Source organism: Pan troglodytes, chromosome 5 (genome assembly GCF_028858775.2).
Source record: "Pan troglodytes isolate AG18354 chromosome 5, NHGRI_mPanTro3-v2.0_pri, whole genome shotgun sequence".
Classification (NCBI taxonomy): domain Eukaryota; kingdom Metazoa; phylum Chordata; class Mammalia; order Primates; family Hominidae; genus Pan; species Pan troglodytes.
The window spans coordinates 143,883,624-143,899,755 of record NC_072403.2 but is presented as its reverse complement, the minus strand read 5'-3'; positions in this window follow the sequence as shown (position 1 = coordinate 143,899,755).

Below are 16,132 nucleotides of genomic sequence, written 5' to 3'. Positions count from 1 at the left end.
AACCCCTAAATCACTTGAATATTATATTCTCTAATCACCACTAAAATATTTATGGAAGCACATACTGCATTCTGAACTCTTCCCTTAATTTTATGGAGGTACAAGTCACAGAAAGCATGCTCCCTGCTACAAAAGGACTCACAATCTATCCGATTAAAGCATATTTCACCTGTTTCCTGCTTTATACGTTAAAACTAAGACATATATGAAATGAACATCTCTCTAAAAGCCACAGACTCACAATATCATAGACTGTTATACCTAATAACAATTGACAGGGTAGGCATATAGATATATGCCAGCCAAATTCTTAATGATAGAGTGAGATCTCTCCAAATTTGAAAAACTATGCAGAACAATTCAAAATCATTTTAGTCATAAGCTCTGACTGGAGCTAAGTAGAAGAAATGTGTCCAAGTGGTGGTGATTGACTTCTGCTTTTCTAAGTTATGAAAATCCAAAGATGTATAAAGCACTTCATAATGAGTTCATCTGTTTCTATTTTAATTATTTTCATTAATTTAGTAGAAACTTGACTCTTACATCACTAAGAAGCCATACTTCGAAATAAAGTGATCTTTATATTGGTTTTGAACACTTCTGAATACTTCTCATATCTAGATGAAGCTATTTGGCCCTTAAAATAAAAATACTTAGTGTAATCAGATTGTTTCCCTATTCATGGATATATGGAGCTAATTAACTTTATAAAACTATGGAAGAAAGTTTTTTTTCTTTTTGATTTATCTGTAAGTTGGGAAAATTTCAAGCTTAATGGAATCACTCATTTGCTATATCATTGATTTAGTTATATTGTGGATCCAGCTTTAAAAATTCCTTAAGTGTCATTTTAGCAAAATTAAACGCACCATATGAACTACATTTTGCTAACAGATCCTGTGCTCTCAACTAAGAGCAAGAAGATAGGAAGAGTACAACGGTTTCTTGCTATTTTTACTTGACTTTCTGTTGCTTAAGTCCTCTGGGATCTCAGAGGGCAATCTAGATTTATTGAGTCTATACCGCAGCAGACATTTTAGAGCCCATGACACATATCATCTCTTGCATGTGTTATTATCTTCCTATTTCAGACGCAGAAAGAGATTCAAAGAGGTTATGTATCATTCTCAATGTCAAACTGCTAGTTAGGTGATAGAGCCAGGATTCCAACCTGGTTATTCCAAGATCTGATGTCTTTCCAATACATTGTGGTCAGTTCTTTATTCCAGACTTTGATATATCCACATGTCACGTTTGTACTAAAACATACATAATTTGTACCTTTGTGTAGTATAATAAGAATTCTTAATTGGCCATCAACAGAAAAACACCACATTAAAAATGAAATATTAAAGTCAATCTCATTAACAGGAAAAAGACAGGGACGTATATTATCAAAACTGCTATTCAACATTATTCAGGAGATTGTGGATAAAACAAAAAGTAATAAAAGAAGAACACATATACATACATACTGGAAAGAAAAGATAAGTTGTACATTCATATGTAGACATGATTATACATCAAGGAAATTCATAAGAATCAAAAAATTTATTTTAGAAAGTCGTTAATGTTTAAAATAAATATGTGTAACTATCACCATTTGTCTTTTTATATCAGCAATAATTAGTTATTTGAGCCACTATCTGGAAAATTCCCATTCATGTCATTAAAAACAATTTAAATGGTCTAGAAATAAGTGTAGCATGAATGGGGTAAAACTAATATGAAAAAACAAGAACTATAAGACATTAATGACTTATACACAAAAAGACATGAATAAATGGAGATAATCATGTTCTGCATGTGTATATCATGGTAAAACTCCTCACTATTATAATGATGTAAATTACCTCAAAATTAGTGTATAAATTGAATGCATCCCCAATAAGATTATAGATGATACTTGACAGATTCTCAACTTCATGTAAAAATGAAATATGTAAGAAAAGTAGAGATTTAAAAACAATTTTTTTTAAATCCATGGTAATGAAAGTAGTATGATATTAACACAGAAGTAGTCAAATAGATTCAGAACAGGATATATACAAATGTAGCCATGACTAAAAGATAGTTTGGTATATGATAAAGAGGATATTTTAGTTCAATGAAAAAAAGGATGGAACTAGTTATTCCAACAACATTTGGGGGAAAATATAGCCTTCATTTGCCAAAAGAAAAAATGAGTGAAAAATATGATCAAATAATTCACACACGCTGTAAGACAAATGTTGAAAAATAAAGTTATATAGTAGCCTTAACATGTGCACACAAAAAAATTTTAAATGTCAAAGAACTTTATGTAAAATTAAAGAATATAAAATTACTAAAAGAGAATGAAGTAAATATATTTATAACTATAATGTAGGGAAGCCTTCTTGCCTAAGATATATTAAAAAGCAATAAAAATAAGATAAATATTAAAAAAGAAAAGAGTGGTCAATTTGACTGTATCAACCCTAAAACTTCAAAATATAGCCATACAAACAAGGGCACATACCAAGTTAAAAGACAATTGACAGCATGCAGAAAAATATTTTAATTGTATGTATTACAGACAAAATATTAATATTTCAACTGCATTGTGAACAGATCATCTGGATCAAATCAGTAAGAAAAAACTAAAACAATGACAAAAATAGAAAAATGAGCAAAGCTTATAAACTGGCTTTTCACAGACATGGAAATACAAATGGCCAAATGAATAAGTAAAGCTGTTCAACCATCCCGAAACTATTAAAATACAAATAAAACAATCAGGAGATTTTTTTTTTTTTTTTGCTCCAAATGGGAATAAATTTTCATGATAAACTTTATGAGTTTGTAGGGAGATAGGAAAATGTCTGTGATTGCCTCTTAGGAATATAAATTGATACTGATTTTCTGGAGGATAATTTGACAATAGCTTTAAATTTTAAATGTGTATATCTTTAAACCAAGCAATTTGCTTTCGGTAGGTTTTAGAGAAATGTGAACCAAAACAAGTATGTATCAAGAGTTTCATGATGATGTTGTAATGCTGAAAAATAGTAATTCTCTAAGGATCCATCAAAAGGGAAATCATTAGATAAATAAAATATATCTATGCAATGAAATCCCTTGTAACAAATAAAAAGAATGAAGAGGGTCTACTTCTATGAACATGGATAGATCTCAAAATAGGGACATTAAAGGAAAATACATGCCATTCACCATTCAAGTTTTTACAAAAGGAAGTTAAAAATAAGAATATATCAGATCAGTAGTAAAGTGTAAAGAAAGATGTGTATGAGTATATATATACACATATATATACATATCTATGTATATGTGTATGTGTATATATGTATATGCATACATATATGTATACATAGATATATATGTGTGTATAAACATGTTTATACATGTGTATATGTGTATATACATATGTATGTGTATACGTATACATGTATACATGTATGCACACGTACATATACGTGTATGCACATATGTGTATATGTATATATATCTCAGATCTGATAAAAGAACTAGAACTTTTGAAAAAAAGGGGCCAATCTTAGTATTATTTGGCTCTTTTATAAAAGGATATATCCTATGTATATACTGTTAAGAAAGGTTTAATGTTGATTGTCGGCAAATTAACTAAAAGTCCAATGCAATACCAAACAAAATTCCATTTCTTTTTAGAACCTGACAATTGATCATCTAAGGAAAAAAAGCTGAAACATAGCCAATGCCTTTTTGTAATAGAGTAATGAGGGAAAAATCATTAACACAGTATGGTATTAGTATAGAAAAAGGCTGGTAGAGCAAAGGAATACAATAGGAAGTCTGTAAACAGGTACATGCATATTAGTTGAGAACCTCTGGTTACTAAGTCTAATTTGCCTAAGCAAGACAAAAAGGTACATCAAAGAAACAAATAAAAAACATAAAAAACAATCCATATACACCCATGTTCATCGCGACATTATTCATAATAACCAAAAGCTGAAAGCAACCCAATTGTCTCCTGACAGATGAATGGATAAACAAAAAGTGATATATACGTACAATGAAATGTTATTCAGCCTCAGAAAGGAGAGAACTTCTGACACATGCTACAATGTGGATAAATTTTGAAGACATTGTGCTAATCAAAACAAGTCAGTCACAAAAGGACAAATATTGTATGAATCCAGTGATATGAGGTACCTAGTAGTCAAATTAATAGAGACAAAAAGTAGAATGGTGGCTGCCAGGGACGACAGGAGGAGAGAAACATGAAATTATTGTTCAATGGGAATGAAGTTTTGGTTTGGGAAGATGAAACAGTTCTTCTGGGATTACTAAGTAACTGGAATCAAGATGGCCCACACAACCAGGTTTCTTTCCATTGCATTTCTCTGTAAACTTGTTTTATTTACTTTTACCAGACACTGCATTTTCCCATTTAATAGAAAGTACAGATGTCAAATAGCCCCTGAGTTTTATACTACGTGATCACCTGGTTTACAGCAAAGGTGCCGCTATAGCATGTTTCAATAAAGGGTGCAGAGTCAATTGGATATCTGCATGAAGGAAATTTGAGTAGACCACATAAAATTAAGATGGATTGTCAATCTAACAAAAAAAAAGTGAAACAATAAAGCTTCTAGTAGAAAACACAACCTTAGATAGTTCAACATTTCTTAAGCAAGTCACAAAAGGTAATAATTATAAAGGAAAAGTTTGAAAAAAACAGATGAATTTATTTATTGAAAGACATGATTAAGAGAAAAAATATTTCTAACTGTAAGTATGAGACATCACATATATCAAGGAGCACATACCCAGAAAAAGAAAGAACTCCTACAAATAAATAAAGAAAAGACAACCCAATTTTTAAAATAGGCAAAAGACTTGAAAAGGTGTCTCACAAAAAAGAACATCCAAATTATTGATAATCAGATGAAAAGGTGTTAAACTTCCCTAATAATCAGGAAAATACATTGCAAACTACAATGATATACCTCTACGCAACCATCAGAATGACCAAATTTTTTAAAATAAATAATACCAAGAATTGGCAAGAATATACAACTGGTACTACCCCCCATTGCTGACATAGTGATAAACTGGCACAATTCCTTTAGAAAACTGGCAGTATCTTTTACAGTTGAATGGACACCTATTCTATGAACCAGCAATTCTACTGTGAGTTAAATGTCCAACAGAAATGTGTACATGTATATACCGAAAGACGTGTGGAAGAATCATAATAGTGTTATTTGTAATAAACATATAAAACAAAGACACAAAATGCCCATTCACAATGAATAATTTACAATATATTCCTGCAGTAGAATACAGGAAGATGAATGAACTATTGATAACTGCAACAACAGGGATGGTTATAATCATCCAATACATGCAAAATGTTGAGTGAAAGAAGCCAGATTATAAATGAATATGAGACTAAACGATGGTGCCATAAGTAGGATAGCACTTAACTTTGGAGAGGAAGAAGCAAATTAGGACAAGGTAGGAACCCAAAGGAGGCCCCCAGAGTGATGGATATGATATGTACTCTGCCTTGATCTGAGTGTTGGTTACACAACTGGTTTCACTTTGTTGAGCCAGTACCTATAATGTGCATGTACTTTTTCTATATGTCTGTGATGCTTCTATTGAAAAGTTTAATTTAAATGGTGTCGGAAAACAAATATTCTTTACTCCTTGATGATGGGAGTATAACTTGAGAGGACATCTTTGGAGGGCAATTTGATATTTAACAACCCAGTAATTTCATTTCTAGAAGTTTGTCATATGGACATATTCACTAGCAACAAAGAAAATAAAGAGAATAATACATTTATAACATTTTGAAGCACTTGTTGTCATATATTTTTTCAGAATTTTACATGTACTAGTGTATTTATTAATTCCAATAAACCTATGTACAGAGATGTAAATAGCAGTATTACTTCCAATAATAAAAACTGGAAATCTTAATAATCCCCAATAATGAAATAAATTAATTATTATCTCATTCATACAGTAAAATGAATAAACTACACATATATTAAAATAGGTTGATAATTTATTAATAAAATTTAAAACACAGGGCTAAAATGATCATTTTAGAGCTCATTTTGTTTTAAAAACTAAAGATGAATATACACACAGAAATCAACCTGCAAAGCTACAAGCTAAACTGCTAAGTCTGGTTATCCCTGGGATGTGGGATTGTGAGAAGGACATATTCTTTGTAGTTTATGCATTTCTCTATTGATGGAATGTTTTACTGTAAGCAATGCATTATATTCATAATTAGGAACAAAATGTAAAGCTATTTCCCATTTTTTAAAAAAAGTAATGATAATAATGATGCACCTTAATTTGTCCATTCTTCAGCTAAAACACCAAACAATATGGAATAAATTCAAGAAACTAGCTTATTTTAAAATATATCCAGAAACATATTTTGTATATTAAAATGAGATTAAATGGAATGTATCTCAAAATGCCTGCATCTAAATCCCTTTGCATTTTTTTTTTTTTTGGCCAACTCTTAAGAGTGATCTTTAAATCCATTTTATCTTAACACCAGCCAACATCAAAAAAAGGTATGGTAATGAGTATCTTTATATTCTCTTTATGAGAAAACTATGTCTATATTTCCTGCCTCTTTGTTTTGGTGATACTGAATGGAAACTTTAATTCACAAGATTTAAAAGTAAACTTTGTAAAATGACACAAGTGTAAAAACCATTAGTGGCAACAACATTTGCTAAATACTGACATCTGACTGTGTGATAGATCAAGTTTAGCTGCTTGGGCTATCTAATTAGAAAAATGAAGGTATATGGAAGAAAAATAAGAAGTCCTTGGCACCCAGGTCAATAGAATAACTTGTAATAGAACTGTTTTTCAGCCTTACCTAACTAAAAAAGAATGTTTTCAAGAGTTGGAGTTTAAAATATGCTGGCCAAATTGCAAGGCATAAACAGTGTATTTATATGCACACAAACAACTTAGGAAAATTCATAGCCAGGAGAAGTGCATTTTAAACCAAAGTGTTTAAAATCTCTTTTTCTCTTTCTCTTTCATTATGGACTTCTGATTAAACAATTCTTCAAGAAGATAAATTGCAAGCCTTCTAGTATTCATGCCTAAAAGTTGAGAAGACACTGGCAAGAAGGAGGAAAAAAAAAAAAAAAAAGAAAGAAACAAAAATAAACAAGCGACCTGAAGGAACTGTGAGCATTCAAAGCTTGGCATTAGATTTGGCAACAGGTGAATTTTCTTTGGAGGGTATTAATTTTGTAAGTCAAAGCTATTAAAATCCAACTTCCCTTTCAGGTCTGGAAGGCATAATGCACAGATCTCTTGCTCCAGCTCTCCCTAGGGACTGCATTTTATCCAATTAGTCCCACCCCCTTCACTGGCTCATATTTTAAGTACAAAGTCTGCTGGCCAAGACCATTCATTTAGTCTTGCCACATACTGTGAGGAAGTCTATGTCAATGTTAATCTGGCCTTCCCGGATAAGGATACATGCCCTTACCAAATGCACAAACCTACAGTTTCCAAAAATGTCTCATGATACTTTTAAATCTCGGGAAAAAGTAAAACCTTTAAAAAGGGTTTAATACCCTTTTTCTTCACAACTCTGTTGGAAACAGATTGTTATTCATTTATAAATTATTCACTATCCTTTATTTTCAGCTTACTCTTTCAAGATGTCTGACACCAAGAATTCTTTGACCACGCTGGATTCAATCCATCACATTTCCTTCATATATAGATTCTCCTATTTTTTCTCCTAAAGGATTGTTCCATACATTCTCCATTTTTCCTCTTGAACTTCTATTCATCCTATAATCTCTGCTGTCAGTCCCATTGAAATGGGTGACTCTATGAGCCTGTCTGATGTCAGGTCTTTTACTTTTGCCCCAGCTTCCATCCTCTCTTGCTCAAGTCTGTCCTCTCTCTTCTATATTGTTCATTTTTTCCCATTCTACCTGCTATTATTTAAAAGCAAACATCCCATTCCCTTCATCTCACTTCAAAGAGACTTCACCTCACCCCTTCACAGAAGCTGCCTTGGTAAAGAGCCCTAAGAACCTCCACATTGCCAAATCCAATGGTCATTCCTCAATCCTCATTTAGTTGGTCGGTTGTCAATGTTTGACACAATCCCTGCTTCCTCCTGGAAATATTTTTTCTCACTTTCAGTAGCCATAAGACAGAGCTACTTTTCTGATTTTCCTCCTACCTGATTTTCCACTTCTCAGTGTCCTTTTCAGGTTCTATAACCTCTCCTAGCTAGTAGTTCCCCACAACACAGTCCTTGGTCTTCTTCTCTGAGTTTACTCACTCTCCGGTTAATCTCACCCAGACTCATGGCTTTAAATATCATCTATTTGCTGAGCTCTCCCAGATTTATATTTTCAACCTGACCTCTTCTTTGATCTCTGGACTTAAATATCCAGCCATGCATTCAACACCTCCAGTGGGATATCTAATAGGCATTACAAATTTAACTGGTATAAACTAAGCTCCTCCCCACCTTGCCAAGAACTGCTCTTCCCGTCGTCTTTTTCACTACAATACATGACAACTCCATCTGTCCACTGGCTCAGGCCAATAAATCCTAGAGTCTCCCTTTGCTCCTCCTTCCATCACCTTCTCTCCACCCTATTTTGAATTCATCAGAAAGCCTTACTGACTGTAGTTTCAAAATATATGCAGAATCTGACCAGTGTTTACCACCTCCACTGCTACTACCCTGGTCCACACCACTATCACTTTCATTTGGATTGCAACAAACACTTAACTGGTCTTCCTATTTCCACTATTGTTTCTTCACTCATTTTACTCTCAACACAGCTGACAGACTGATTCTTTTAAAACATACCATGTCATGTCAACTCCTCTGCTCAAATTGGCTACTTTTGTCACTCAAAATGAATGACAAAGTCCTTAAAACGATCAGAAGAGCTTCTTATTTGTCCTGCCCCTTTCAACATCCAAGTTTTCTCTCTTACCTCCTCTTCTACTATTTCACCCTTCCCTGACTGCTCCAGCCACATTCGGCTACTTGCTGTTTCTGGAATAAGCCAGGCTTATTCCCACTTCAGGCCATTACCTCTGCCAAGAGTACTGTTTATCTAAGATAGAAACATGGCTCATGGCCAGGCGCAGTGGCTCATGTCTGTAATCCCAGCACTTTGTGAGGCTGAGGCAGGCAGATTGCCTGAGGTCAGGAGTTTGAGACCAGGATGGCTAACATGGTGAAACCCCATCTCTACTAAAAATACAAAACTTAGCCAGGCATGGTGGCACACACCTGTAGTCCCAGCTACTCAGGAAGCTGAGGCAGGAGACTCGCTTGAACCTGGGAGATGGAGGTTGCAGTGAGTCAAGATTGCACCCCTGCACTCCAGCCTGGGCGACAGAACAAGACTCTGTCTCCACACACACATACACACACACACACACACACACACAAATCAAATCTTCACTCAGTGAGACCACTCGTTACTGAAGTAACTCAGCCCTCCAAACTCTCCTACCTGCCCTTCTCAGCTTTTCTTTACAACATTTATCATCATATATGTTTTATAGTTTATGTACAATGTTAAGTTCCATGAAGACAGGAATATTTGTTCATTTTGTTCACTGCTGCATTCCCAGCACTTGAAATAGTGCCTGAGACACAGTAAATACAGTCAGCTTGTGGCCAGGAAATGTGCTAGTTGCTAGATACAGTACTGTTTTACTCCTGTAACCACATTGTCTTAGTCCTTTTTCTGCTGCTATAACAGAATACCACAGACTGGGTAACTTACAAAGAAAAAAGTTTATTTCTCACTGTTCTGGATGCAGGAAAGTCCAAGAGCATGGCAATAGCATCTGGCAAAGGTCATCCCATAGAGCATGGGTGAAAGGCAGGAGTACACGAGAGAGAGGAGATGGGGCAGAACCTCACCCTTTTATCAGAAATCCACTGCTGTGATAACTAACTCTCTCCTGAGATAATGGCATTAATCCATTCATGAGGGCAGATCCTGCATGAGATTAACCCCTTTTAAAGGCCCCACTGCCCAATACTGTTATATTGGCAATTCCATTTCAATATGACTTTTGAAGGGGACATTCAAACCATTGCACACATCATCATTTCTCTAAGTCAAAAATTCCCACTCAGATATCTCTGAAAAAAAAAAATTATTTCAGGAAACATACCAAGTAAAATATTTATTATTACCACACTTATGTCCCAGAAACATGCCAGGTTAACTCCTTTTGCTGATATCCTCCTAAATCTGCCTGACAGTATAAACCTGAGCATCTTTTCTTAAAAGTGTATTTCCTAATAAAACTCATTAGAAGAAAACTCTGCCTACTTTAAAATTAAGTCATCCCGGAAGTGGTGGCTCACGCCTGTAATCCCAGCACTTTGGGAGGCTGAGGCGGGCAGATCATGAGGTCAGGAGATCAAGACCATCCTGGCTAACATGGTGAAACCCAGTCTCTACTAAAAATACAAAAAACTTAGCCAGGCTTGATGGCGGGCACCTGTAGTCCTAGCTACTCGGGAGGCTGAGGCAGGAGAATGGTGTGAACCTGGGAGGCAGAGCTTGCAGTGAGCCGAGATCGTGCCACTGCACTCCAGCCTGGGTGACAGAGTGAGACTCCATCTGAAAAAAATAAAATAAAATAAAATAAAATAAAATAACATTAAGTCAAAGAGGTACTCTATAAACAAACTCAATAATAATGCCACTTTATTAATTTTTCACTGTGTATAACTTGGATTTTTTCTGATTTTTGGCACCAGGATTCCTGTATTCTGTGAACTTCTTGGCAAAAATTACATGTCATGTTTTTTAGAGAGAATTCATTACATACACTAGACTTGTCTGATTAAGTTTTAAAATTTGAAGAAAACATCATTTATAATGAAAGCAGAAGAAATTTAAGAGAACCAACAGCAAAGAATTATTTAATAAGCTACTTTTTATTTTTTCTCATTCTAGTTTCATCTCTTTAAATAAAGCACTGTTAAAACTATCTGTTGTTGAAACAACAGGATTTGGCTGGTGACTTCCAGACCACCTTGTGGCTGAAACAGCAATGTGTTCATCAATATGTTCATCATCTACTTCTTCTATGTCTATGTAAACAATAGATGACACTGGCATTCCCTTTGCACTTGGGTGTGGCCGTATGACTGGCTCATCATGTGTGATTTTGTCCTATGATTCAGGATGAAGCATTAAGAAACCTCTTATGTGATTCTCTCTGTTCACTCATTTTTTAGCTGAATGTGAAGGAAGCTTGAGTCCTTGAAGGACCACAAGATAGACTGATCACTGATCAGGAACATCTACTTTGGATCTGGTATATCAGCAATAAATATACTTTTATTGTGTTAAGCCGTTAGGATTTGGGAGTTTATTGTGGCAATCATAGTTACTTATTTTAAGTAAAATACTACTAGAAATTGGGCCCCCAGAGGTAACTGGTTCATAGTCCTATCATTGGTATATCCTCCAGATGTCTGGCAGGAGCACATGTAAAATAAACATACCACATAGCATCAAGAAAAGCTGCCTTTCATCTGTATTATGCAATGACTACCACAGCATGGCAGAAGTAAATTAAGGCTTCCCAGAACCAAGAAATGTTCTTAAACATAAGTTGAAATGATTGGAATGCAGTTCAGTGAATAAGAACCTTTCTTTACTCTTTAAATCAAAGTTAAGCTTAATTTCTGCCCCCCGCCCTTTGCTCTCAATAGTAATGAATTTAATAAGAATTTTTGAACCTATTTTCCCCAGTCAGAAAAATCTTCCAAAGAGTTCTCTAAACATCCCTAACATACCATGATCTATTTCCCCTTAAAACTATAAAATAAATCTATTCATATATATTTTTTGAATGTCTACTAGACCCAAAGCACTGAGATAATCCTGTGGAGAAAGAAAAGTACAATATATGATGCCTACTCCTATTCTTAAGCTTAACTTTCCTATTTCAATCCCTCCATAATTCAAACAGTGCTTTATAAAATATGAACATATGTGTCTATGATGATCAAGAAAGAATAGTTGGGATTATACTTGGAAGTAGGAGACTACAGATGAGACAGAAATCAACAATGGAGAAGTGAGAACAGAAGGAGTGGACTAATGAGGACGGGGAGGTAGGACCAGCTATTAACCAGATTTTGTTTTCTGGTTTTGAGAGGTAGAGGTTTTCCCACAATTATACAGGTGTTGCCTAATGCCATGGCTCCTGAACACTCCAGTCTTGACATTTCTAGACAGATATTACCTATGGTTGTGGCTGTTGAACTATACTCCAACCTAGGCGCTTCTTAGACTAAGGCTGAGTTTACAAGGATGAGGATTCTAGGAACAGGTCTAAGGGACAAGAGCAGCCCTGGACCAGGGCCTAGAGGTGGCCTGGGTTAGAAAATGGCCTGTAAAGTAATTCAGGCCCAAGTGTTCTTAGAAGACAGACATGGAGCCCAGCTTCTGAATCTTTTGTGACTGCCAACGGCACTAAACAGATAGAGGTTTGCATTCTTGTTCTGCCGCTTGTGAGCTGGTGATGTTATTTGTATATCACTTTGCTTCTCTGAACCTCCAGTTTCCTCACCTGTAAGACGGGAATGCTTACAGGACATATTTCATAGGGTTATTACAGGAATTGAGATGACATATGTAAAGGAATCAGCATAGTGTTTGGCACATAGTAAGCACTCCCCAAATGGTTATTATTTAAATGCCTCATATGCATAATATCCAAGGTTCTAAGAGAAGATCTTTTAATTTCATCCATCCTTTCAACCAACCAGTAAATTTTAAAAACCACCACCACCACAACAAAAACACTCGATTATCTGAATGACCTGATTATGGACACATATGAAGAATGCTCTGAAAATATATATATAATTTTTTTTCAGACAGAGTGTCACTCTGTCGCCCAGGCTGGAGTGCAATGGCACAATCTCGGCTCATTGCAACCTCTGCTTCCTGGGTTCAAGTGATTCTCTCACCTTAGCCTCCTGAGTAGCTGGGACTACAGGTGAGCACCACCACACCTGGCTAATTTTAGTATTTTTAGTAGTGACAGGGTTTCACCATGTTGGCCAGGCTGGCCTTGAACTCCTGACCTCAAGTGATCCACCCGCCTCGGCCTCCCAAAGTGCTGGGATTATAGGCATGAGCCCGCCCAGTCTGAAAATATTTTTGAATACAATAAGACAGGCTTTAAAGATTTAACAAAAGATCTTCATGAAGATTTCCCCAAACTGTATGGCAGACTGAAGAAAAAATTGTTTACCTACCACTTTATGGTCGTTACTAAATAACCTGACTGATATGGTTTGAATGTTTGTCCCTTCCAAATCTTATGTTGAAATATGATCCCCTGTGTTGGAGGTGAAGCCCAGTAAGAGACGTTGGATTATGGGGGCGGATCCCTCATGAATGGCTTAGTGCCATCTTGGTGAAGAGTGAGTTCTTTCTCTGGTAGTTCACGTGAGAGCTGTTTTTTGTTTGTTTGTTTGTTTGTTTATTTTTAAGTGTGGCACCTTCCCCATCTCTTTCCTGCTCCTGTTCTCATCATGTGACCTGCCTGCTCCTCCACCTTCTTGAGGCCCTCTCCAGAAGCAGATACCAGTACCACGCTTCCTCTACAGCCTGCAGAACCGTGAGCCAAAATAAATCACTTTTCTTTATAAATTATCCAGTCTCAGGTATTCCTTTATAGCAATGCAAGAACAAACTAACACACTGACTCTGAATATCAGCCCTGCTTATCTTGCCACACATCCAAAAAGGAATGGCTAGTAACAAAAGGAAGTGAACTTAGAACTCTTAGTACTTACTTCTCATTTGCAACCTAATGCTGAACTTCCCTTTTGCTTTTACTAGAGAATACTTACATTATAAAGCCTATGAGGCACATTCTCATTGCTATAAATGTACATGACTTTAAAAAAAAAAATAAATAGAAGTTTAAAGTACAGTTAGTTCTCAATTACTCATGTACAAAATAGGGTCTTTGTGAGTTAAACACATCAGATAAATAAAATAAATATCTGAAATAAAATAAAAGACTTTCTACATTCAGTAGGCACCCAGTTTCTCCTACCCACAAAGGCAGACTGAGATCACTCAAAATACAGTTGCATTTTACTGGATTCTAAATAAAACCAAAAAGATAGCCTTCTGTCACACAAATCCCCTAAAACACATTGGCTATTTGACTTTGGATGAGATATTTGCATTCTCTGGTCTCATTTTCCTCCTCTGAACAGTAAGGAAGTGCAACTAAGCAGTTTCTGAAGTTCTTTCCAGATGCAATATTCTGACATTCTCTCTTGAAACTGATATCTCCCATTAGCAGTGACTCGTAGGGACTTCCAAGATAGTCTAGCCAAACCTTAGCCAATGCTGGAAGCCCCACTACAACATCTGATTGACCATCTCCATTGACAAGAAATTTACTACCTCCTAAGATAGTCCAATCAAATTTCCAGCAGCTATTTTCAATAGTAGGTTCTTCCTTAGACTAAGCTAAAATTTACCTGTATGAGGCAGGGTTCTCCAGAGAAAGAAAATCAATAATATATATACTATGAAAAACTGGCTCATGTGATTATGGAGGCTCAGAAATCTCAGTCTGCAGTCTGCAAACTGAAAACTCAGGAAAGCCAATGGTGTAATTCTAGTCTGAGTGTTACAGGAAAGGGGTCCCAATCCAGACCTCAAGAGAGGGTTGTTGGATCTCGCACAACAAAGAATTCAGTAAAGCAAGTGTAAAGTGAAAGCAAGTTTATTAAGAAAGTAAAGGAATAAAAGAATGGCTACTCCATAGACAGAGCAGCCCCGAGGGCTGCTGGTTGTCCATTTTTATGGTTATTTCTTGATGATATGCTAAACAAGGAATGGATTATTCATGCTTCCCCTTTTTAGACCAGATAAGGTAACTTCCTTTTGTTGTCATGGCATTTGTAAACTGTCATGGCACTGGTGGGAGTGTAGCAGTAAGGACAACCAGAGGTCACTCTTGTGGCCATCTAGGTTTTAGTGGGTTTTGGCTGGCTTCTTTACTGCAATCTGTTTTATCAACAAGGTCTTTATGACCTGTATCTTGCGCCAATGTTGGAAGTAAATGCTTGGTGCCACAAAATGAAAATAGCACTCAGGCAAAAGTTTTCTCAGCAAGGCAATTTACTTCTATAGAAGGGTGTGGCTCACTGGTGGAGCAATGGCGAGAGCACACTGGACAAGGGAAGGGAAGGGGTTCTTATTCCTAATGCAGCTAGTCCCTACTGCTGTGTCTTTCCCCTATTGGCTAGGGTTGGACCGCACAATCTAAACTGACCCAACTGGCTAATGTTTGAAATTGAACACAGCTATCTAGGCAGGAAGGGAAAGGCTATCTGTAACGGGGCACAAGGCATGTCTAGGCTTGTCAGGGCATATCAGGGTGCAGCAAGGGTGGGAAGGGTTGTTTACAGCACTGGCAACTATAGAAACTAGAGAAACAAAGAACTGGAAGAACAGGGAATTAAAACCTTTTGAAGAGGAATTTATCATCTCTATCACCAACCTCCTATCTCATCCTGTGACTTACAATGGCTTAACTATCTGGAATGCAGCCCAGTAGGTCTCAGACTCATTTTACCCAGCTCCTGTTCAAGATGGAGTTGCTCTGGTTCACATGCCTCTGACATGAGTCCAGAGAACTAGAAAACCAGTGGAGCCAATGGTGTAAATCCTAGTCCCAGGGCAGGAAAAGATAAGATGTGATGTCCCAGCTGGAGCAAATGGTCAAGAAGAGACAAATGTCCCCCTTTTCTACCTTTTTATTCCTTTTTATTATACTCAGACCCTCAACAGATTGCATGATCCCCTCCCCAAACTACTTTACTGAGTCTACCCATTCAGATGCTAATTTTTTATAGAAAGAGCCTCATAGACACACCCAGAAATAATGTTTAATCTGGGCACCATGTGGCATAGTCAAGCTGATACAAAAAATTTAACTATGTCTGAAATTTTTGCCTATAGATCATGAAAACTGAATATTCTATGTGTAAACCAAAAATAAAACTAAAAGCCCCTCAGCCATCTGAATGGACCCTCCTCTCAGCAAGGGCATT